Source organism: Cardiocondyla obscurior, linkage group LG02 (assembly GCF_019399895.1).
Source record: "Cardiocondyla obscurior isolate alpha-2009 linkage group LG02, Cobs3.1, whole genome shotgun sequence".
Classification (NCBI taxonomy): domain Eukaryota; kingdom Metazoa; phylum Arthropoda; class Insecta; order Hymenoptera; family Formicidae; genus Cardiocondyla; species Cardiocondyla obscurior.
In genome coordinates this window covers 10,853,182-10,879,416 of record NC_091865.1, presented here as the reverse complement: position 1 = coordinate 10,879,416, position 26,235 = coordinate 10,853,182, and the positions used below count along the sequence as shown (strand labels likewise).

Genomic DNA, 26,235 nt, shown 5'->3' with positions numbered 1-26,235 from the left:
GAAATATTTTCACTTTGAGTTGCGCTTCTTAAATTATCGGGAAAATACGATATGTATATGAAATATATTTTTCGATTTTTCTTAGCCTCTTATTTTATTTAAATATTATTTTTTATTAATAAAGAATGAGCGAGATACCTTATATAATGAAATAATGTTGATACTCGTGACGTTAAAGTTTTCACAAAATCTGAAATTAAAACGCTTAATGTCTACAATTTAATTCTTATTTTATTTGAACTGTGGGAATAATTTTTATCTCTTGTATAAAACGAGTCAATGGTTTTTTTTTCTTTAATTCTCGAATATTTTCTGAATGACTGTTTTGATGTTGTAAATGGGTGTAACCACCGAAATCATCGTAATTTGTGGTCACCACGGATACAGCTTTATACGAAGCTCAGCCACAAAATTCAACGCGTATTACTTCGCCGCAAACAAATTATTTTACCATAATCGCTCTTGAAATGAGAACGTACAAATTTCACGACCAGGTATTTGCAACAAAATCGCTTGTGTCATAAGCAAAACGCACTCAAAGTGTCCAGAAAACCGGATTCCGAAATGATGAGAGATTTGCCATCACATGGGCGTGTTACCGTGGCTAATATTTGATATAAATACATTGACGATGCATTTGGCAAGTAGTGAATATTCATAAATTGCGTGTTTTTCGTAACCACAAAATTATCACTTAAAGTTGAAATTTTGCTTACAACGCTGCAAACGATCGCGATAATAATCGGAGCCGGAAGAGAATTTCGAGAATTTGTCGCGACAAGAAAAAAAAAGACGGGATAATTTATCGAAGGAGAGCCATAAGAATTTTTTTTACAAGAAGCGTTCATATTACGAGACGCGGGTCGTCTTTGTAAAACATATAAACTCCGCGATTCAATGTATTAAATTTCGGAGCAGTATGAGAAAATATGACGCAATTATTTTGTTGTTCAAATTATGCTCTCGCAGCGTCATAATGAACCTCAAGCGTCGCTTTAAAGAGTAAAGCTGCCTTCATAATTTAAGCGCATTTAATAATATTCGCCGGCGATCGAGTCGACAGTCAGTAAATACGCAACATAATATCGTAAAATTGCTATCCCATTAACGACCGTCGCAAATAGCGCGCGCGTCACAGAAACAGGGTAAAATTCTCGATAAGAGATCGTGCGAAAGCTATGACGCAAACGATGATGTGAGAGACCTGGAAATAGTACACGTTCTATAATAATGAACGTACCTATTGAGAATCTAATTAAAAATACCGGAAAAGTAACGCTACCGAAAGAGAAGAACAATATATTATTTTAATAATATATTTTCTTCGTAAAATATTGAACTTTTTATCCGTATTAAAAAAAAAAAATTTTTTTACAAAATCAAAATCATATATAATAAAAGAAATTGTGGCGAGACTATTTTATATTGTTACGTGTACAACAATAATAATCTCTATAATGACGTGAGTTCAATTTTTTTTTCCGCGGCTTCGCAAAAAGCTCCCTATATTGATCCAATTATACATATCCGAGAAACGAACGTTGCTGGCGGATTGTAACGATAGGCTGTGGAATGTATTTTCTGAGAATAACCGAGCATTCCGATTTGAATCTCAGATTGGTTGCGAAGGCGCTAATTGAGAGTAAAACTACATAAATGAATAACTGATTCTAATCGATCAAACGTTACCGCCGCGCATTGCTCGCGTTGTAAAATCTTCAAACGCTATGGTATCTTTTGAAAGCCCTCGCTCTGACAAGTCTTTTTCTGTGTACTCATTTGCATAAGAACACGAGATAGCTCAAGGTACAAACTATTTCTCTTTTAATTCTTACTCCCGTGGGTTAGACAGATACGCTCACAATATTAAAAAAAAAAAAAAATAATAATAATAATTGAGAACACAAATTCATGTAGAAATAATATTTTATTGTTTGCCACGTGTACATGTTGATAAAAATGCAATGTTGGTTTCAATTTCAAGAGTAATTAAATCTCGCGTCTCATGTAAGGTGCATTATCGCACAGACTTCATCTCTTATTTTTCCAAAGTCAAGAGTTTCGTAAGATTGCACAGTAAAAGCCAACGATGTGCGGTCTACACGACACGCTGAGATCCCGTTTAGCGATAAAACGAAATGGCAAGTCGACGGTAGAGTGGTAATCCGGTTAATCGATCGCATAGAGATAATCGATAATGTCGGCGATCCATTCTAGGTGGTCCAACGAGCGGCGCGTAATCTGTGGTAAATGATGCGAGTAATGGCTGTCAACGGGCACACGCTGAGACACTCGGCACATCTTCATCCGTTATTAATTTACGGATGCCCGCTAACAAATCGCTAATAAAAGAGCTATCGCGGTCTCGGGCGGGTTTTACTACTCTTCGGAGAAACGAAAGCGATGCGGAAAAAGCGTAAAATTTATTTATCGCTATACATATAGGTATAATTAACAATTCTAATATAATAAACTTGATAATATAACGAATACAATCCAATTAAAATAAATTCGGAACATTTACGCTTAATCCAGCGCTTTCGCAATTAAATATCAGCTGTTTTCTTTCCGTTCAATATCTCGTACATGCAGAAATAGAACATTTTCTAACTCTTTTTTTTTATGAGTACAACTATAATTATAACTCACATAATTTTAAAAGAATAAATAAATACAGTAAGGCAATGAGGACCTTTAAAATAGATTTAATGACACAATGCCGTAACGTCGATTCGCGATGCGATCGCGTGTCGTTCGCGTAAGGGCTCTCATGCGCGCGATATACATGTGAGCGTCGGAAGCGCGCGAGATGCAGCCGTAGGAGCGCGGCATCCGCCGGGAGCAGATCCTCTTCCACGATCGATCGTTAAAAGCTCGCGCCGCCTGCGAGATTCCCACAGGCGGTGAAACGCCCGGGGGCCGCCCGTATGCATCAACTCGTTGCATCCATATGGGGTTGCGGCGGCCGCGGTCAATTTGCGTCTAACAGCAGTCACGGGGTGCCCTTCGTTCTCTTCTGCCGAGCCGACGTCATAGCTGCCGCATAGAAATGTCGAGCGCGGTAAAGCGCGCGTAAAATAAGATGTAGCGTCACTGATAACAAGCGTCTGGGTTACCGCTGCTGCTGCTATTGCGAAGCGAGCGCAAGCCGGGAAAGCAGAAAGCGGCTCAACCGAGGGTTGTCCGCGTTGGCGAGATCGGCCGCGACGTGAAAGGGGGAGGGAGGGAGAAGGGGGATGGAAGGAGAACCGATCTGATAGCAGATTCACCGCCACGTTCTTATTCACGTATTGTAAGACTCGCTCAGCCTAAGCTACCGTCTCGCGCTTCTCCGCCCCCGATAGGCTGCCGGTGCACCTCGCCGGCTATCTCTCGTCGAGCAGCGCGTCGAGCTTGTAAATTTGTGCTCTCGCCTCCCTTGATAAAGGCGCAGAAAAGCCGCCGCGCGTTTCTTTCGCGGCGGCGGGACGCGAGATTTAAAGCGATTCCCCGCAACCGAAAACGCGGCGTCGGCACCGGTTTTGTATAGCTAGATACATTACGATATAAATCGTCACGAGAGGGACGAATGTTGGCCTCTTAAGTTTAAATAGAAAAATTTTATAATAAATGTACGTAACGTATTGTAAAACTATCTATTTTTTTTATTTTATTCACATTATTAGAAGATAAATATACGTTTAAAAAATTAAAAGTAAAAATATCGAATGGTAATTAATAATTACTTGTACGTTGAATTGCTTTATTTGATAATTTGAAAATTAGCTGGAATTAATTATTTTGATTAATGCTGTCGGCACCTAGCTTTCATTGTTAAACTGGGCCATCGCGACATCGATTGATTGCAATTTAGCTCGGCGAAAGTCTTGCCGAGCGTAAAATGTCACGAGAGGAAACCGCATGCAGTCAACGGTCAACGGGTTAACCGCGGAATGAGAGAAACGTTCGAAAAAAACGTTTAATCGAGCGAAAAGTTCGCCGCGTCCGATTCACGGTCGGCCGAGATGCGTGAAAACGGTTCTCTTCAACGTGTCCCGTACTTTCTTTCCCTGTCCTCCCCGGTCGGATTCGATCGTGTCGATATTCGCCAGTCGTCGCACGTTTCTTCCATTACCGGCACGTCGTAAATAAGATGCGACGACACTGAGAAATTATCGTTTGCCATCTCGATGCTGATCGGCATCCGCGTGCGTTTCTTCTTTGCCGGCGCCGTGAAAAGCCGCGTGCGTCGCCGATGTACGACGTCGAAGATCCGCAAACGGTTTGATAGAGAACACGAGGCGAGCCGCTCGTTGAACAAATTGCGAATCATTGTAACGTATATCATCTGTCGTATCGAGATTAGACCGAGCCGCAAAATTTTCCCGCGTTGGATCGATACGAAAGCGCATTTAAAAACCGAAGCAAATTTCAGTGTAAGCGAATAATTAATTACATCTTTTTTCTTTTTTCTATTTTTTTTATTTAAGTTCCCAAAATTGACAGAAGTAGGGTGAGAAATTTGAACAATGTTCGATAAAATATTAGCGAGCGATTTATACTGAAATTCCTCGAAGTTCATTTGAGCATCGCCAGCAGCGACGTGCCTCGCTGCGTGGCATATACATAAATGTTTACCGAAGAACTTCCGCTTGCCGATAATTTAATTAACGAACAGTCGATATATTCCCTGACATGGCAGGAAATTCGAGATTGCAAGAATCGCTTACGTCAGCCGCGTGGCTCGGCTCGTGAATCTCGTGGCGAGTATCCGCAGGAAAGGGCAGGAGAAAAGCCACCGCGCGGTGGAGGTCGAAGGGTTGAGCTAGGGTGATGCGGCCAGCGCTTTTAAACCGAAAAAGATACCCGGGGTCCGATGTATGTACCGCGCGTAGCAAGAAACTCACATTACACACACGAAGGAGGTGGGAGGAGGTAGGATTCGCAAGAAATTTTAATTCCAGTGTAACCGCCCGATAATGAATGCCGCGCAACTGGTTATGAATGGCTAAGCGTACCTCCGGCGTGATTTTTACATAACTCCTGTGTAGATACGTACTCTTGTACTTTATGATTATTGGGAGGCGTAGCTGCTTACCGCTCGGAAGATGCCCCTCAGCCTCGCTCCCGGCAGCGTTTCCAAGAAACGAGTGCCTCGCGAAGCTTTAGAAAAATCCCATCCGCGCCGGAACAACAAACGCGAATCTCATGAGTTCGACGGGAACCTTCGCTTCGTATTTCTCATTCTTTTTTTTTTTTTCGAAAAAAATATTAATAAGAAAGAAATTTCGATATGAAAGATCTTTATCATCTTCTTCGTGACAAATCATTGCCAAATTCGAGCCGAATGAGCATGGCCGGGTAGTAACGCTTTCACTTTGCGAAGACCAATCATACACGTACCGACGGCGCCTTCGAAACTTGCATTCCACCCGCGAATATTCCTGCGGTTGTGCGCATATTGCGTGCATAAATTCCGCGGCGCGATTGATAGGAGCGCGAATATCCGCGCGGATTATTCGTAAGGGAGGGAAGACGGAGGGGTAGTTGCTGATCTATCGAGGTAGCGGCGTGGCAATATTTTGCCAGGATCCACATTCCGTGCCAGGTGGGCTACCGCCCATTAAATAAGGCGAGAAACGTGGCAAATGATAAATAGAGTGATTACCGACGAAGGACGGTACCACACCAGCCACCGCGTATGAAATTGTCCAATCATCATCAGTCTGTTTGTGCCTCGAGTAATTCTCTCTTTCTCTCTTTTTCTCTCGTTTCCCCCCCCCCCTCGAGTGCATCGCGCCCGCAAAATAATGCACGCCCGCGTCACGTGCATTTATCCGGGGCCGGGGCGCAGAAAAATGCGGTTATTACCGGATGAAGATCATACATTTCCGAGATGATTACGGCGAACGATCTCGATGATTCGGCGGCCTATAATCCGAAGCAAGTCGGAATCGCTTGATTTACAAGCTCGTCGAAATTACCGTGCACCGCGCAATCTTAATACGCGAATCTAGAATAATTTGCACCGAGACGATTGACGTAACGCCATTTACACCTGGGCACATCGGCTCTTTTTCTTCCGAGCCGCGGTTAAATATCGCGGGACCTTGCTCTTTAGCGTTCTCGTTGTGGTTTTAGCGGCGGTCATCCAAACGCATCGCGTGTTCGCCGATTAGTCACAATTGCAAATTACTTAATCAATTTAGAAACTTCTACAAGCTCTTGATCGGCAATAGTTTTCGTGATGTATTTTGCCTCGTACATCGTCCGCATATTATTTTCGCATAAACGTGACGTGAACGACGGAACAAATAAGCAACGGCAAACTCGTATCGATTCTTGCTAAAAGCATCGCTTATCGTCGTTGAAAGATTACCTATTCGATTAAACCTCCGCGCGCAAGAAAAATAGGACCGTCTCGTAAAACTGCTGGCTGAATTTTATCGAGAATATTAATAACTCATTAACATATGTTACGGTAACTTTCACACGATCACCGCGTACCGACAATAAGTACGTGCAACCGGAATAATAAGCGAAAACGCGGTTTAATGGCCCGCGATAACAGCCGTCGTGGGAGGACTTGACGCTTGTTAAACACTCGATTGGATGTATTCACGCGAGTTTTGAAACGTAAACCGGAACGATTTGCAGCGCGTCGGCATAATGAAGGAGGTCGCATGCGAGATCGTATTTATACACCCTGAGCACTATACGTTGCGCGTGCCAGCATTGCCAGCACGAAATGCAAGACGCCGTTGATGGAGATAGGCCACATGCAAAACACCGTGTGGGATTTCACGGGATCTTTCACGCGGGTTCGTCTTACTCGTTCAAACTCTACCCAGACACCCGCGAGTCTCGTTACGAGCAGAAAAAAAAACGAGGGAGCAATAATTACAGTTGGACAACAGTTCCCGCCTGTCGTTCGCTTTAACGTTCCACTTTAATTAATTAAGAGACTCGCTTTCGGAAATGTGATGAAATCGCGTGAAACCAAATCAATTCCCGATCGCGTGATTCTGCTTTCTTCTCATTTAAATCGCTGGCTCTAGTACAGACGTAGCAGACGTCCGAAGAAAAATCATTCTCTCCCCGCAATTGAAAACGATACGTACAAGGATTACGTATCATTGAAACCGTAAGTTTACCCCGAGGACTTTACTCACGTTGGAATCCGATCGTTCGGGCACATATTGAATTTCTCGCGTTTAACTGTAAAATTGCATTGAACGTGAAAAAAATTATATCGGGAACATGTAAGACTTGTAGAATATCGTCGTTTTACTTGCGACTTAATAAACCGTGTGAATCCTGACCCGACGGGCATTTAAGAAACTTTGAAATAAAATTTCTTTTATACTTTTCTAATTATACTTAAAATATGTACGATTAAGTTATTGAAATTAATAATTTTTTCCGCGCTACGTGAGCGAAGATGCGCGTCGTGTCAGTAAATTGTGGACGTTAGGTACCAAGTATGAACGCAGGCGTGGACGGACGGTGATCATCCTTGGTAACATTGGTCACCAGGTCGCGAAATATTAACATTCTATGAGCGTGCATATTGCTCGGAACGTCGATTACACAGTTCGTTAACTCCGACGCCATTAATATTAATACACCACACAATCTTATCCGGTCGCCAGGGAAACATCTTCATTACACGCATGCTTCTGCTTACGTCCCCGTGAGTCCGCGATTTAGCCGGGACTAAGCGCAATGGCAAAATCTTGTTAACGAAGAATCCTGAGATTCCGTTATTTCCATTTAAATTCCAGAAGCGCACCCTCTCGCGGTATATGCGCGTGTACGTGCGCGAGTAAAAAGATTTAATTATGCGAAATGAACACCTCAACTTAAATTTTCGTCGCGAATAATAATTGAGCGTATTATAAAAAATGTTTCGAAATGCCTTTGATTGATGACAAGCGTGCGACTGAGGTAGAAAATAAGAACAAAGATTATTAAATTATTTGGCATTAAATCGTCAATTTGATCGTTTCTTTTAAATTTAAACGAGATTTGACGGTGAAAAACTTTACAAAAAGAAAATAATTTGCCACGAGGATTGAATCCAGTAGGCGGCAACCGCGGTGCAGGTGCATCAGCGCCGTTAATCATAAGTCAGGAAGAGCGAGGGAAAAGAAAGAAAGAGAAAACAACGGGATAAATGTACGTCGGCTCAAGATACAAGCAGCGAGAAAAGGGAAAAGACCGAGAGACAAAAAGAAAAAAAAAGATAGAGACAGTGAGATAAATAGATAGCTAGACAGATAGATGGAAAGGGAGACAGTTAGGAAAGAGAAAGAGAAAGATAGATAGAGAAAGAACACGCAAAAAAAAGAGGAAAAAAAAAAAAAATAAAAAAATAGAGACCGTAAGTCACGAGATCGAGGGAGTAGACTTAACGTTTGCAATCGGATTGTGACGTGTACGTCAGGCAGCTGTTTTCATAATTACGGTCTCTTTAAGATCCATATCGGTGCTACGCGGTGGTAGAAAGGCGCATTATCGCCATTGCAGCGGTCCCGGACGACGACGATGACGGCGACGAATCGGCTGGGAAAATGATACCACATCTGCGCGCGGCGAAGCGTAACGTGGCGCAGCAATTAATGGGTATATTAAATTACGATTTTCAAGTCCCTTTCCTACGAAACCTTCCTCTTCGAAGAAGAAACTCCGATCTCTTTGTAGTATCGCTCTTGTATCTCGTGGGCGTTCGGTTTCCTTACTCGTAATTGCGTTTAAAATGATTTCTCCGTGCATAAAATATTTTACAACGCTAATTTATTTCGTACTTGTTACGAGATTTAAAGATCAATTGTATAAAAAAAAAAAAAAATAATAATAATCCACCAAAGACGTCTTGGTCTTCCAAAGTACGAGAGTAAAAAAGTTCAACTGTTTGCGCCATCGTATATTAAAGGCACAACAGGAAGAAAGGACCATTAATCACTGTCATCTCCCTTGTCAACAAACGATCATCTCCTTTTCCCTTTTTTTATTTCCGCCTTAGACCAACACCATCGCCGAAGCATCATCTCGTTTTCCCAGGCGCGATACAGATCGTGTGCATTCTGCCGCGAGCTCGCGTCAACAAAAGATAGAATCTCTGAGAAACGCAGGCTAGTTTGAAAGCATTCTGCGTGCTTCTCACTAAAGCGCAATGATGACGTATTACGATGCGCGTTGGTTTGTAACGTGAATTTCACGGAGAGCGACACGAGGGTGGACGGCATAACAACGATTACGACCAGAAAGCACCGCGTTGAAGATGGTCTCGTTAATGCATGGAGGCGCGGCGAGATGCGATCGAACGCCGCGTGCGTTACTTATTGCCCCATTGTCGAGGGACCCCTTCGCGCAAAGAGAACCGCGTCGCGAACTATTAGCCGGATCGGACGGACGCAATTAGGAACGAATTTTCCTCGTAAATATCTAATGCGGCGCTTTCTAAGAAGATCGCATCGATGATTTTCAAGTCCTTAATTTTATTATGCTCTCGATAACCATAATAAAAACGTGTACCGCCGACTGATTTCGATCGAAACCACTTTGCCGGGTACTTACCGCGTAAATATGCCGAAAAAATATCTCGAGGTCTGCAGTGGTACTTTTAATTCTTCCACATTGCCGCACACTTTCTAACGAACAACGAACAATAACTGGTCACCGCGGCCGGGGGGCTTAAAAGTTATATTCCGAGGTGGGTGTCTCGTGGGTGGGACAAACCTATAGAGGTATTCAGTCCCGATCCGAGAAGAGAAAGAACGCAGGCAGAACAGGTAAATGGGAGGAGGAGGAAGAGGAGACGGACGTAGAAGCCAAAGGCCAAAGGAGCAGTACATCCGTGAAAGAGATCTAACGGATCGGCTGGAATACGTAAGAGCGATAAGAACCACGGCGGAAGCCCTCGTTCCTTTGTCGTTCCAGCGATGTTGCATCCGACGTTGCATCGCCGCGTACACACGCGAGGCTACACCGCCGCCGCGCCGGTCGGTCAACACCGTTCTTCCATTTAGCTATCCGGAAAAAATCGGCCGAGGAATGATCAGCCCCCGGTCGAGGCCGGGCGCCCACGTTCCGCGATTTTTACGAACGCGACCCGTGGCTCGCGTGTCCCACGGAGAACGGAAGAGCAAAGGGCCGACAGTGGAATTGCCGTTTACGGTAAAGGAAGATCCGAATGAAACCGGATACCACCATTGAATCTTTATTCAGGTGGTATTAATTAGCCGCGAGCGATCGTTAAGTTCGTGTCGCGATAGAATTAAAACTCGATCTAAAGAGATAGTTTTCTATTACCTTCAGAAAATATATTCTTTTTCTTCTTCTTCGAGATGAACTCGACATAAAAATATTATCAGGCAATGTTCAAAATTAAAATGCGAACTTTGATTGGTAAGTTAGGCGAAAATATTTCTCCGCGGAATAATCAATAGTATAGCTTGCGCAATAGAAACTGCGAGGTCTCTTTGTGTGATAATCGTTAAACAATGAGACTCAATCAAATAGGTACATCCCTTTGAGATGAATCACATGGCCGTCGTTACACCTGCGCAGGATGGTTTCCTTTTACGTTTCTAATAATTGTTCCTTGACTCGCGTGGGTTGAGTCATTAATTCCGAAGCGTGTGGCATTCGCAAAGAAACGGATAAAAGTATATACGCCGTAACGATCAAGTCAGCAGACAAAGCTAACCGCGAGCAAACACCTTCGTGCAATAATTAAAGAACGCACAACGCTAAGTTCGCTATTCAGCCGTTCACCGTTACAGTCCGCCACTATGCGACGATATAATCTGCAATTAGTCATTTCCATCATCCCAACCTTCGCCTTACATCGTTCGCTTATTTCTTTTTTTGCTTCTCTGCATTTTCGCGTCTGAAAATCACCGTAACGCGCGTGAAAAAAAAAAGTTCGATATCCGTCCTCCTTTTTTTTTTTTTTCTTTAGCAACTACAAAGTTTTCTATTGCCGCACGGTATCGTATCGTCGCCACATATCGGCTCCCACACCGGCCGATTATTCCGCAATCGGCGAGCCTGCGACGACGCCTTTCTACACCTGCGCCACCGCGCTATCTCGCCGGGTTCTTCTCTCTATCTCCCTCGGCCTTCTGTTTCTCAGCCTCTTAGAGAAAGAGAAATAGAACGATATAGGTATAGAAGCGCGGGAAGACGGTCGGTACCGAGCGGATAACGCGGAGCGGTGTCGTTTATTCCCGTTTAAGTAAAGTCAAGGCGAGACGGAGGACCTCGCGCACACAAATCAGTCAACCCTCGTGCCGCGGCGAAGGCGCTCTTGCGAGAGGCATTCAATCCATCTCGGTGAAATCACCCTCTAGCCGGCCACGTACGTCCTCCGCGTCCTCGTCGGTGGCGCGCCGGACACCGTGAGAAAACTGATCGCGCCGCGCTACCGCTCGATGTTGAGGCGCGAATACCGATATACCGCGTATTCCCTTCCGCTTCTGAGCCTCTGCTGCTCGTTTATTTTCGCGCAAACAACAGTGTCGCAATAATCAGGTATTCACCGACGATCCAGTTTCCCTCCGACGTTAACCAATGTTGGGATCTTATAAATAAAACTGTCACTTTTTTTTTACGGCGACATTCACGGAAATTAAATTCCATTAATTATATCAGTTGCATCGTATAGTATTATGCAAGTGTTAAGATCGTGCCTACGTACATTACTCGAATCTGTGTTATACAATTTATCTCTCCTTTTTCTCCTGACGGTGGTACGAATATTTCTTGAAATCTGCTTTCGTTCAAATTATCATTCCAAACTCGCGTGTGCTAAATGTTAATAAAGGTAATTGAATGGATACAAATTCCAATGTGTCACTCTTTTTCTTTAAATAATTCGATTCGCCGGGAGAAAGAGCACCATCGAGAAAGCGTTTGCTCAAACTGCAAAAAAAGGAGGAAGAATATAATCGGAATGCATTAAAAAATCAAGGACACTCGCATTAACGCCGAACGGCGACGAAAGTACGTGCGCGGCGAGAGTTTATCGCCGTCTTTTCTCACCGTAAGAACGAAGAAACGAATAAAACCAGAAATCTCGCGGTGACATCAAATCGTTTTTCTTCGCTCCAGGAAATTACCTTCCTGTAGTTGCGACAGAACTATCAATTCCCGATAATTTCACTTGACTAAGCTTGACGAGTTTAAAAGTAATTCGCACGTCATTTGTGGATTATACTTTAGCGCGAGAGATTAATTTTGTCTCATTTACTTTAAAAAGTCGCAAAGATTAATAAATTAAGAAGACAAAACACTGATTTCTTTTTAATTAAAAAAAAAAAAACTTTGAAAAGGGGAATAATAAAACTTCATTCTCGTATCAGAGAAGAAAATACTTATTTCTGTACTCTCTCATGAAGTACCCAAAATTGCGACTGCTAATGTGCACAACGGTAGAAAACCTGAGACGAATAAGGTAGGGTAGCCGCCAAATTGCCTCGCGCGATGGGATACCCGTGTACTTGCTACTCGTGAAGATAAAGGAACCGTCACTTGCTCGGCCGACGCAAGTTTCATGTGATCTCACCACGAAGATGGTCGCGCGCTAATTACACTCGTAAAGATTAATTAGATTAACGTTACCCGTCGTCTTGTATCCCGCAAAGGATTACGGTTCCCCGTGTATCATCGAGATACGGGCCGTCATGTTGAGAAAGCTCTTTATAAGGGCGTTAAAAGGGAATCAGAGATTTATTGCAGCTCGTCTTAAAATTTTGTATGCTTTTTAACACTTTTCATGGGGATTGGAAAATCTTTACACGCGTATCGCGAAGACGAGTTTTTATTTAGAAAGAGTTTTTTTATATTATATTTTATTTTATATTATACTTTGCGCATATGAACAATGCTATTTTTTTTTCTTTTTAAAAATATGAAGGAAATTTACGAAATCTAATTGGAACTTAATTTAGTCGCATTGCGTTAGCGTTCGATCTCTTCGAAAATAATGTACGATGTAGAAACGAGGTCGGAAATGCAATCTGCAATATCGCGTTGAATATCAGCGACGTATTTAAATCTATTACTGCTGAAATGTTTCAACGCACCCCGCGTGTCATACTCGAGATGACATCATCATTACCAAAACTATGCGTAATGACATAATCGCCCGCGACGCGAAAGAAACTTGTAAATGACGGAGCCTTTTGCAGCATCTCGCAGATACGGCGTTCTTTGAAAAAGCCACTCCAGTTTCCAGCTCGTTACAATGACACGCATAATCATGCAGCACTACCGCGACGTAATTATGCTAATGGCAACGCGTCCGGTAACACGCGTGATTATACGTTGCGCGATACGTGCAGCCGCCGCGCAGACATCGAGCGTAATACGGATGCACTTTACAGAAAAGAACGGAAAACAGAAATAAGCGCGTGTTCGTTTGAAATTACGAAATTACAGTGTAATACTTATTTTTAGTAATCACCAAATTAAAAAAAAAATCTGAGTTTAAGATCAGACTCGCGTTTATATAATTATCTCACAATTAATCTTTAATCTGGTTCATGAATATAAAAAAAATATATTTTATAAAGTTTTTTTGCTGTACATGTCATTAATTAAAAATTATATTCTATTCAAAAAAATATATATAAAAAAACAGAATAAAATTAGTAACAATTCTTCGCTCTCGTCGGAAAAATAGATGAATAGGAATCGAAGCTTGGGTGCGTACAAAACGTGAAACGATACTTGACTTCGATACTTTTACCATGGCCGAGAGTGAGTAAAATGTTCACGCAGCCTTGTACCAATTTGGATTGAAATCGCGCGCCACGCCATGCACACGATCCCTTTTACAATGTTCGCCGGCGTGTACACAAATGAAATTGCCCAGAACAGCGGACAAAAATGTGGGTCTTTGCCATATTCGAGCTCACCTCGCGAGTATATCGGACAAAAACTAGATCCACCTTATGGAGCCGCAAGTGCCGCGGAAAAACGCTGTTTTATAAACGCGCCTTCTCTAACATCGACACGTTCCTTCCCTTTCGACGCCGACACACGTTTACTTTACTATATAATACCGAATAGCGTTAAATTATTACCGGACACGAGATCTAATTGGTAATCTTGATCGCTAATATAAAAATGTTATGCAAAAGTATATAATAGAATCTGTATAACGATCATTAAGAATCTCAGATATGATATTAATCAAGTGACTCTTTTTCTGTTTCAGATTAGAATCTGGAGGAGAAGCTAACGAAGAAGACCCAACATTCTGGACGAACTGAGAGGAGGAGGAGACCCAGGAAGGGTATCGGGCATCAGCGGAGCAACCTCAGGGTAAGAATCGCTTTTTCTTTACACAAAATTGATAATTTTTTCGTTTCAGTAATAAAGAAAACGTTATTTTTAATTATTTATTTAATAAATTAATTAGATTCGCGTATAAATGTTTCTTTTTAATATTGCAAATTATTTTCAACACATCTAGAATAAAATGTTATATTTTTTCTGTTACAGAATCAACTTTACCTATAACTCCGCTGCTACGGTGAGTCAAACTTTCTTTTTAAATTAATTAAAAATATTTAAAAAAAGAATTCGCGTAAATCAGCAACTTCTAATTAATCGCGTAAACCGGGAACTTCGCGTAAATCGCGTTCTTCGCGTAATTCGCGTAAATTATAGTATTATATAAGTGATATTGGGTTGTCGAAAGTCATAGCATATTTTATAAATTACTTTTAAAAAATATTTTTAAAACGCTCATGACTTTTTCGACAACTTAATATAATATCCAGTAGAAGTAGTAAAGTAGTTGGCTTCATATCAGTTGTATAAATGTATAAATGTGCAAATTAATACAGTTTTGTTACAGCCAAGTCTCCTAGAATTTTATCTAAGTGAAACTCATTGTTTTACTTAAATAACAATTCGAAAGAGAATTCCAAGTGTCGTCGCCGCCGATAATTACGTAAACGAACCAGGGTCGGGGTTCGTCGCGATTACCGAAATAGTAATCGGGCGTTCGACATTTATTATATGAATTTTAAACACGGTAGTGCCGCCAGGGTCGCGCGAATAAATTCACTGCACAAACCGGCCGCGCATCCGCGAATTCCGGGAGTGACGCGAGTGACCAGTGGAAGGATCTGAGTTCTGAGAGGAGGAGCAGGTCCTGGATGGACATCGGGCATCGGCAGAGCAACGTTTGGGTAAATGTCTTTTTTCATTCGTATAAAAGTAATAGTTTTTCGATCCATTCAAGATAGTAACTTGAGAAATAATTATAAAATAAAAAAATAAAAAATTTTTGAAAATTCTTTTTTTACAAAAATATATTTGAAAAATAGTTAATTATTTTAATATCTTTTTCCAAATATAAATAAAGATCGCGTATAGAAATCATATTTTAAATCAATAACAATTATTTTATGCATATTTTTCATTTGTTTTTTTATTTTTCTGTTACAGAACATCATCCCATCGTCCGTCCTGCCGTTTGTAGCTGAACTCTGCCCGCGTCGCATCGAATGTGAGTAAAATTTTTTTTACCAAGGCAACAAATTTGCGAAAAAAATAAATTTTGTAATATATGTTGAATTATAATAATTAATAACAATGCAACTCGTAAATTCGTTGCCTACAGTAGTAGTAGTGGGCATTGAAAAGTAGTGTAGTTGGAAAATAAAAAAACGGAACCGTCTTTCACGACTTGCGGCGAAGTCAAGTACTTTTCGATGCGTAAAAAAATATCGTTTTAAACTCGTAACTCGTATCGCAATACATACGTTTATTCTCGTAATAAAATTTTAATTTAAACCAAAAAATATTACTACAAATTTAGAATATTATACAATATTAAGCTGACATTTACTTTCGCGAAGTAAATTAAACGAAAAAGACACAGCAATAAAATCTACATCTTTTTTTTTAATAGAAGAATTAGAACATTATCCTTAGTTTCCAATCTAAGTAATTGTCAGTTTAATTTCGGGTGGGTTAACACTTCACATTTATGATAGTCTTCAAGTTGCGATACTTATGCATTGTATTCGAAACGGCGATTTTATGCATTAATGTCGTAGCTTCTGAAAAGCTTCCTTCTTAATAGGATATTATCTTCCCCGTCTGAACTCGTATAATAAAACGATAAAACCAAGTTAATTAAATAAAAATATATAAAAAATAATTTATTAAAATTCGTCAGCGTTTCGCGGCACAAATTAAAACTAAACGAAACTAAATGAAAGAGAGCCTTAATAATCTGCATCTCGGAAAAGCGACGACAATGAAATCTTTACATCTCCTTTTTAAATAGAGAATGTTAAAAGCGTGCCAATTTTTTTTTTTTCTGAAACCTTTGCGAGAAAGGAAAGATGTCGTGAGTTATTCAGCATTATCGTGTCTCCGCTTAAAGACGTAATCTAGAAGTAATCTAAGAAGGTGCGTCCGGGAGTATCAAGTTTCGAATTGAACTGCGGATAAAATCAATGACCGAGAGTATGCTTTTAAGAACGACAATAAAATTAAATCCCTTGCAGTATTATCTTGCCTCGTTAACGGTTGCGCGCGCGAATAGGTGAAAAACTTGCGATTTTTCCGCGGCGGAAAATGAGAGAGGATTGCATCTTGCGCTATCTCGAAGTGCTCATATTCGTGCGACGAATCGAACGTAACCAAAACCAAGCGACGCGAGCGCGATAATGAAGAAAATAACCGAGGATAATTATGTTCCTACTCCCGCGCGAGACGTCGTGAAGTCAAAAGAAAAAAAAAAGTCCGCCGAGACGTTCCACAATTTTAATTCTGAAAAGTGCGAGACGAGTCTCCCGGCACGTGCATTATACATTATTATATATCTCTCGCATCTATGCGTGCCTAGGTAAGATAACTATAAAGATACGGTCTTAGGGAGGTCACGGTGCGTTAAAGTAAAGCTTTAATCAATAAATTAATAGTTTCGCGGGTTCAGCTTCGCTACCGTGTGACATTCTGACCCCCGCGGTCGCGCCTTCGCTGCGCAAAGGGACAAGAAAGAAGGAGAGAGAGATAGAGAGAGAAAAAAAAGGATGTCCACGGCGTCGGGCAATAACCGTAAAACCGGCTTTTAATGTTCCGCACGCATCGAGCTATCGTGCATCGTGATCGGACGTTTTCAGAACCTCTTACCGGCGTTGTGTACAACGGAGACATGGTACGCGTGTGTATCGGCGGTTTCGTTTCACGTCGCGTTTTCTCTCATAACTTCTCAGCTGAAATCTTTCGATACCTTCGGCCGCGCGCGTGCACGCGCGCGATTCGGACGCCGTAAAGTCGGTTTATTCGCGCACGAATCTGCACATCGAGATAGGCCGGTGGTTCCTAACGCAATTTGTAATCTGCCATTTTAATGTTCACTGTATCAAAATTATGTAGATACGCAGGATCGATTCGGTTAAGTACGCTGGGATAAAAAAAAAAAATCGTAACACGTGACAAGAATGACGTGGCAAGGTATACTTTATTAATTAAAAACTAGGCAGGCCCGAAAAAAAATTTATCGAAAGGACTTATCCGTTTTTTCCGTGAATTATAAACAATTGCGGAGGTGAACAGAATAAATGTACGGAACATTAATCCTTCGCGTCTATTTTTACATCCGTGAAAGCGACTCGTCAAAATATACCGATAGTCTGATTTCAACACAATGCGGTTTATAAACGTTCCGAAGCCGTGCATTAGACATGTGCCTCGCACTTACGCTAACGATCTCTCACGCTTGGCGGTTGCACATTTTATTATACGCTCGCGAATACTCTCCAATTATCATAAGTAAATTGCAACTTTGCGGGCACGATAGCTCGTGTTCTCCGCCGCAATTACGACGCGCAAACTCGTACTCTGAAACGTCGGATTAATTACGAGCTCGACAGTTCGGATCCCTCGCGCCTCATTGTTAACGATTCCTACGGATTGCTCCACCTTATTTAATCGAGAATGCGCAACGTCTTGATTATAATAATTCTCTAGACAGGTGACTTTCTCATCCGATATTAAGGCTTAATCGTCCAACTTATTCAAACAGCCACGCCTAAGTAATTGGCTTATCAACGAGAAATTTTTTCGAGCCTCGAACATTTACGACATTAGTTTAGGAATGTTTTAGGTAATATTAATAGACGAAAGGAATTTTTTTTTTCTATTACGACATTGCACATAATTATACAAAATATTAAAATAAATAAAAATTGTGAAATAAATGAAAATAAAGTAGGCGCCACTCGAAATAGATTTAAACGATCGTTACCTTCAAAATTAAAAATCAGCCCGCTCAGTTTAAGAAAATATTACTCGTCCTATAATCGAATAAAAATATCGTTTTTAATTGACATTATAAAGTCAATGAAAAATAATTACTTTTCCTCGAAGTATAAAGAGATTTATTCGAGATGGGTGACAGGTAGGGTTTTCTCTTGAAAGATTGGAGTGTGGAGGAACAGGAGAAGGGCGTAGGGCACAAGGGGGGGGAGGACAGTAAATGAGCGCTCTCTCGATGACAACCGCGTGGTCTTACAGAACGGCGATCACGTTCATTTACATTTACAATGTGCGCCGCTACCTTATATGCTGCTCATCCACTTGTTCAATGACATTTCTTCCTCGATCCTGTCTTTTTTCTTTTCATCAACGCTTTAAGCGACACCCTCTTTCAACCTGCCAAAAATAACTATCATTTATCGCAAGTCTTCTGACTCCAGACACGTTTTAGGCAATTGCATCTCAAATTAAATTCTTATAAATATTAATAAAATAACGAAATTTAATTATTCATACTCGCAATTTATTAAATATAGTTTCAATGCGTCCTTTGTCGGTTAAACTTCTAGATCAAATTTTTCTTGTTTTTTTTTTTTCTTTCTTTCTTTTTCTTTGCGGAAAAATTGCTAGGCTGAACTCGGAGAATTTATTAGCAGCAGAAATGATAATAGGTGATGAAGCACACACATCTCGCATAAATGAGAAAATGGGTAACCAAGTAGCATGTGATGCATATGATGTTTAGTAGCATACGAGTAGGTACACCTATACTTTAGTCGAAGAAAGCGAACCGGTTCTGTGTATTGTTTTCTTTTGCTACCTCTACGTAGCCTCTGGATGCACGAGATAAAAAGAAGCACGGCGGTAGAGGATTAATCTTCTATGAATCTTGCTCAAGCCAATCTTACTCGCGTTATGGCGAAGGCCATCCTTCTTCTTGATGCCTTGCATAATGCGCGCTTCTCAATTGAAATGGCTAAAATATAATCGTATACAGCTTCTTGCGCGCGTTTAGCTTACGGCAGTTCGATGTTGCGTCAGAACATTACGAACCGATATAGACCACCCATCGCATCTGGAAACCTTCGACAGCACTTCGCACCTCCTTTATAAATCGACTTGTGCGATGTAATTAATTTTTGTGAATCAAAATCGCCGAACGAGAACTGAGATAGATTCGAATAATTTATGGACGATTTCTAAATAATAACGCGACGTAATAATCAGGCGTAAATCAAAACGTTATACTGATCTACAGATTGATTGCATTATCAGCAACGAAGGTATCCTGACCCGAGCGGAATGCGGTGTATAATTTTTCTTTATATATTATTTATACGAGCGGCGACGCAGCTCGTACACCGGTACAGAGAAAGCAGCTGCGGGACGCAGCCGCACTGCAATTATCGGGAGGACAAGGGTAACTCGCAACGTAAATTTTCCCGTATATCCTGCCGCGAGGCACCAGCGTGATCGAAGGATAATTAGTCGCTAATGACGGCCACACGGGCCGGGTGTAATTTGAATCATTTTGTCGTGTACCGGAATTAGTAATTAGTCGAGAACCCGCGCGACTTTGGTGGCGCCGTCGTTTATCAATCGAGCAGTTTATTAGAATTCGATCGCGTTACAAAGCACAAACGATTTACGAAAATTGTTATTAACTGTATTAACCAACAGTACATTCACGATTCTTCCGAAATAATCGGCCTTATACAAGAGATATTTTAATGTTTATTGATTATCCAATTATATGTAACGTTTGTCTATTCAATTAATGTTTTGTTCGGCAAATGATATTAATTTTCAAACTTGTGTAAGTACGTAACATTTGTACTATTGCACGAGGTGCAAGATGCGCGTCACGCTATGCACAAACTCACAACGTCCGTAGAGTTCCCGGGATCGGGGCAGTGTAATATCCCCAGGCTTGATCGCGACTCGCCCCGATATTATATATTTTATGATGTATTAACGGTAGCGAGAAATCGGTAATTGCGTCCATTTACCACAGCAGGCTGGTTGGAACAAGCTATATATTCTGTACGTGTCGATTTAATGGAAAGCAACTACGCGTGTTATATTAACCGCGATCCGAAAAATTGCGTTTATAATCATTAATTAAATTTAATATGCTTGTAAAATAAATAAAAGTAGACCGAGGAAATAGAATTAAGAATTAGCTCGCTAAACCATCGCGAAAAAGACTATGTCCTGCCGTTTTTATTACCACGATAATATCAAATTGAAAAAAATTTCGACGAAGAGGAAACAATGCCGGATGTAACGAATATAAATATAATTTATGAATCGTGCGCAGCGTCGCTTGTCATCTGCTCTTTTCGGGGTTAACTTTATTCTTTTTCTCTTTTGTGTCTCTGCTCATTTTACTTTCATCGTGCGAGCATAAATTGCGCACCTCGCAATATCAATTTTCGTGGCCAATACATTCGACTACGGCGTGATGACCGATAATGACGGTTATTACAACGAAGTATGCACATTACCCATCGTATTTCCGTGCTTCATGTAGCTTCATAACAATTCCGTCATAATTGCTCTTTTAGTTTTTTTCCCCCTTTTTTTTTTTGTACAAGCTGTCTTAATTAAGATTCGAACGGAAGTAGAAAAAAAATTTGAGAGATCTTCTAGAATAAAAAATTGTACGAAACAGACGGTATACCGTTATAATTTTATTTTTATTCTCTAACGTAAAAATAAAATTGGAAAATATTAACATGATAATTTATATCGTAAAATATTTTACGTGATAAACTTCGTCGTTTGATTAAAAAACGTAGTAACTAGTTTACGAGAGATGAAACATGCAGCAAATGTTATTTGCAATACGTTCACCTTGTCGGCATTATCGAGTACCTATGTGAGAGGGATAAAGTTCTAGGTAAAGCATGTGAAAATTTAAACGACTGGAGGACAGTAAGAGTTCCTTGACGAGATTTCACACGGAATCTCGGGCTCAAACGCGAGACTCGGCCGTGCCATGTGTGTAGCGCGCAAAGACTTATGGCCTTGGCACTTAATATGCGGCGGTAAGTCATTAGGGTAAATCGACTATTAGATTATCAAGATACGAGGCGGCGCGCTGCGACGTCTCTTTTTCGATAATCTCACTCGCTTGCTGCGCGCGAGCGAGCGATCTTAACGAGCCGCGGATGCGAGATGCGGTTGCGACAGAGAGCGCCGGACAGATATTTATCACCGGCGTCGCCGAGACACGCGGAAAAGTTTGCCGCCGATAATTAAAGCCGGGATTTATTATCGCGCTCTTCATTGTGGTGCTAATCTTTTATCGCGCTTGAATTTATCGCCGACCGAGACTAGCCTAAGCGAAGTTGTGTTTTCAAGCCCGTTCGAACGAATTGTCTCGTTATTATCACTCTTTTTATAAATTCACCATAAATCGCGATACGTATAATATTATATTAACCAAAGTAACAAATTTAAAATGTAAAAAAAAATAGTTTTACATTTCTAATAGTGTTATTTCACGCTAAAAATATTTGAGGTAATAATATGCTAACGTAAGTAAGAAATAAGCCGCACGTTAAAGGTTCCGTCTTATTAATTTCTACTTTATAAAATTAACTTTACCGAGACGTCGAACTCGTCGACACGTCGGACCGGGTATTAATCTGTATTCAAAACAGCATTACGGAATTTGCGACTACACGTTACGTGATGCGGATAGACATGCAGGTTTAAGTATCGTTCCGCTTTCCAAATAGATCTTTATTGGACACAGTTACTGCATTTATCGCGCGCAATCGGCGCGTTTTCTAGACAAGCCGGACGATTTTCGCGAAATGAATCTTTCGTAATTACACGGAAAGCGGTGGAGCCCGCTTCGCCTTGAGCTCACGCGAGCTTCTCGGCATCCATCAACGTCGTCTTCGGCATCGGGTCGAGGAATGTCGAGAGGAATTGTGCGCCATCGATAATAACCGTCCCACGATCGACTACGACGACGAAAAAGATCTCTTTCGCTACTAATAACGTCTTATTAGCGCGGCCGCGGTGACACGTGAAGGATGACCGTAATGAGGCCCTTTATATCTTAACGTGACAAATTGCGGTTGCGCACGTTACCTCGCGACTCTCGCGGATTCGTGCGTGCGTGCGTGCGTTCCTGTACGTGAGCGCGCGTGGACAAACCGGAGAAATCTCGATCGAGTTTTCCAACGTGGCGAAACTACCGAGTGCCGTTTCGAATATTTTTCCGTCGTCCAGAGCGACGCAGCTCCCTTAGCTACGCCATTCTGAGAATGGCCGATCAGATTGTAAAACAATTTGATCTCTATTTAATATACGTCACTTAGCGTTACATTCCTATGTACCGATAGTTTTGCTGGTTTTGTTACTTTAATGACGGCTTCGAAGAATGAATATGTTAGAGATTAACGGGCTTTAATTTCTTTATGAAAAAAAATAGGCGAAATCAAATTAGTAACTTAACGAGGATTCGCTCCTAACGTATCACGTCGGTGACAAGCGGGGCAGCTTTTTGCGCGGAGGCGTGTCGAGTTGCTAGGTCTCAGGATGTGCGTGTATTGAAGATGCGTGCACTTAAGGAGCAACGTCGGATGCAATAACGTCCAGGTCGTGATGAGCGCGATAGATCTTCCAATAGTAACCGTAACGAACGAGACGATGGCAGCAGTCTGACAAAGTAGACAATCTGACGATTGCGCGTGACTACTTTTAGCGTCGCTATATTCGAACATCCTCCTTTAAACTATGCATTGAAAACTGCAGACAGTGAGATATATATCAATAAAATCAATATACATTGCATTTGTAAATTATACTCGGCAAAGCATTTTAAAGATAATTAATTTCAAAAATTTAGAAATTATAAAATAATAAAAGCACTCCTAATTACAAAACTTTCATCAAACGAAGTCTCTAAGTAAGTCGAGATAAAAATTCCACCAAATAAACAATATATAAAAAATAAAAAATAAAACATTTGCATATCAAACGAATTAAAAAAAAAAAAATAATTACCACGCTGAATTGAATTCTTTCGAGAGAAAAATGAAGGCGCGGAGCAATCGGCAACGGAGGCCATAAAGGAGTCTGCTCTTGATTATCCCCCGGAGGATCGCGATTCTCGCAAAGAGAACGAACAAATCGGTAGTGCGCCGAACGGGAAGGCGTGTATATCCTTCACGTGACACGGGAACGAATAGCTAGCTGGTAGTACCCGGGGAGTAGGAACATATACCTGGGTTACACAGTCTCAGTGACTAATGAACCTTTACAGTCACCTTTACGTCCGACTGTCGACGCAGCCGTGACTGGCTGAGTTTATTGCCGATGCTAATTCACAGGTCTCAGCAATTAGAGACCACCGATGGGAGCCGCCGCGAGGATCCTTATATCTACCTGCGAAACTCTATCGATTCTCAGTCGCGACGCCTGCCGATACCTCTCTATCTGCAGGCACGATAACTCGTGCACATCGCGGTATCGATTAAAGTTCATCCGAATGCGAAAACTCTCTAACCGTAAATAATATCACATAAACTGTCAGGTTTGCAACGCGAAACGTCCAAGAATCCCCGATTTCACCGACAGACGGCGAATACCTACGCGATTAAAAAATCTAACATATACCTTCGCATTTTTTTATACATACGTAAATAATTGAGATTTTACGAAGTAAATTTTATGCACTTTCCATCCATTATCAACCGTGCTTCGTGAATAATATTAATTGAGATCGTAACGTGTCGTCTCTTCCGATTCTTCAGTCTATGTGTACGCAATCGTGAAGTTCGTTTCTAATTTACAAGCAACGTCCATCCATCTGCGAAGTTGGACAAGCCGGCGCGGTATGTCTTAAAAGACATTTAAGCGTAGAAAGACAAAATTCTTGTTCACCAATGGTAGCTAGACAAGGAATACGTTAAAGGATTCGGGTGATAGAAAAGGTAGGGACAGACGCGGAAGGTCGCACGGAAAAACCGGTATGCCGGTAGCACGTACGGTTAATGACGGGACGCGGCAGCGGTCGTCAGGATACACTGCAGCGGCAGGTCTTCGGGGTCTGATGACGAAGACGAACGGCGCGGATGGACGCGCCCGTCGAAAGAAACTTGTCGCCGAAAGGAATATTCATATACCGTCCGAGCGCGTCTACGCCTCGAGAAATCGTTAGTTTATTGCGCCTGAGAATAACTCGCGTCATTCTAAAGACAAAGCCGTATTACGAATACGTACACGGCTCGACAAATATAATGTTAATAATTATAGACTTCGTGTAATTATTCATTCTATTAAAGTAAACGATTTTCACGTAAATGGCAAGATCGTAAATGACGCTGGCTTCTATTTGACTTGACGCTATATGCGTGTCCGTCAACGTGGACCCACGCTCGTACCGCGCACACACACGCCGCCGATAGTGATTGATGATGATTAGCTACCGATTTATCGATAAGGAAATACTATGGTTCGTATTTACCGTGCTATAATGTAGACCGTGATATTAAAACGTCGCGTGTGTTCGTGTCAATCGCCGCACAATACGCAATTACAGCGAAATACGAACGCGTGTAAGCAACGATTGCTTACATTCCTACTTTCCAGTCGGATCATAACGTATCAAGTATCACATACATTATATTTAGGCACTGAAACGTACGATTAATTACTAAACTTTTATAAGTACTACGTGTTTAGTTTCCGTGGGCACTTGTAGCGTATTAGTTGTTTGAATTAAACGTGTAATCGTTCAAGGCAAGTTGCGAAAGAAAGCCAGCTTTTTTTTTTCTCTTTTGCGAATAAATCGGCCGTGATACTTAATTCTACAATCACGTCTCACATTTCTAACACGTCTACCAATAATCAATGACACCTCGATGAATTTACTACGTCGACAGATGGACGTTGTCGTCCTAACAACTTGTCCGTATCTGTAACATTGAATAGCTTCGGAGAACGAAATGCCCCATCGACACACGATTCATAAAACATGAATCTTGAGGAGAGAACAGAAGAAATATCCGCGCGTATTGACGTACGACACTAAACGGTGACATAGAAAACGCGAAATCAAATCACGCCGAGACAATTATGTATTAATCTTCAACGACGCAGTCGCTATTAACACACCCTGCCCTTTCTCTCGACGATCTCGTTTTTCACTTCCGTCTCATCTTAAAAAACTTAGGGACCCCCCCTTTCGCATGCATGATTAAGCAGGCACGAGCGAATTTAGCGCAAATTCCGGGTACTTTTCTTGCGCGAAGTAAGTACATGCGCGTTCATCCGAGAGAGATTCGCGCGCGTCAGGACAAAATTACCGCAAATTTTTTTTTTTTCTTTTCTTTTTTTTCTTTCTTATCGTGCCGGCCTCTAACACCAACCTGACTCGTCTGCCTCGGCGGCGCGGCGGCGACAGTTGAAAATAGTTTCGCGCCGACGAGCCGTGACTAAACGAACGGAAAACGATGGGCAGCCGGACTGACAGCGTCTATGCACGCGTCATTATCCACTCCAGGTGCTGTGCGCCGCGGCGTATTTGCATGTCAGCGCGAATGCCGCACAGCCGCGAGACGTCCTGCACGACGAAAGAAAAGAGGAGAAAGGAATAGGGAATAAAAAAAAATTAAAAAAAAAAATAAAAAAAAGATAAAAGAAAGAAAAGGAAGAAAAAATAGCGCTTGAGGGGGAAAACGGCGCGACGGGATGATTTCAGGCGCGTCCTCCCTTCGGAAGTGGGAAACGAGGGATGCGCGGGACGCGCGTACGGATAGAACAAACATCGCGCCAACGAGCCCGCGGCGTCAGGACGGGAACAGGTAGACTCCGCGTCGGGTGCCTGATTACGTGTACGCGCACGCATACGTGCACGCGTGTCAGTCGTTCGCTCGTACGCACACCGATACCGACGTCGACGTTTTTTACGGGAGGCCTTCTCCGCCAGATGCGGCGGTA

The 26,235-nt window shown here is 41.7% G+C and overlaps 1 protein-coding gene and 1 long non-coding RNA gene across 3 annotated transcripts in view; one reads left to right on the top strand and one right to left on the bottom strand.

The window, feature by feature from the left end:
• Positions 1-25,532, top strand: part of LOC139113147 (uncharacterized) — a 62,575-nt gene extending 37,043 nt beyond the window's left edge. The window contains exons 3-4 of one of the 2 annotated variants that reach the window (XR_011547639.1): positions 14,207-15,188; positions 15,448-25,532. This is a non-coding gene — a long non-coding RNA (uncharacterized lncRNA). Of the gene's footprint in view, positions 1-14,206 lie in introns of both variants that reach the window. The other variant, XR_011547637.1, reaches the window with a different exon arrangement.
• Positions 1-26,235, bottom strand: part of LOC139113145 (Krueppel-like factor 3) — a 248,051-nt gene that overhangs the window by 55,892 nt on the left and 165,924 nt on the right. The window lies entirely within an intron of this gene.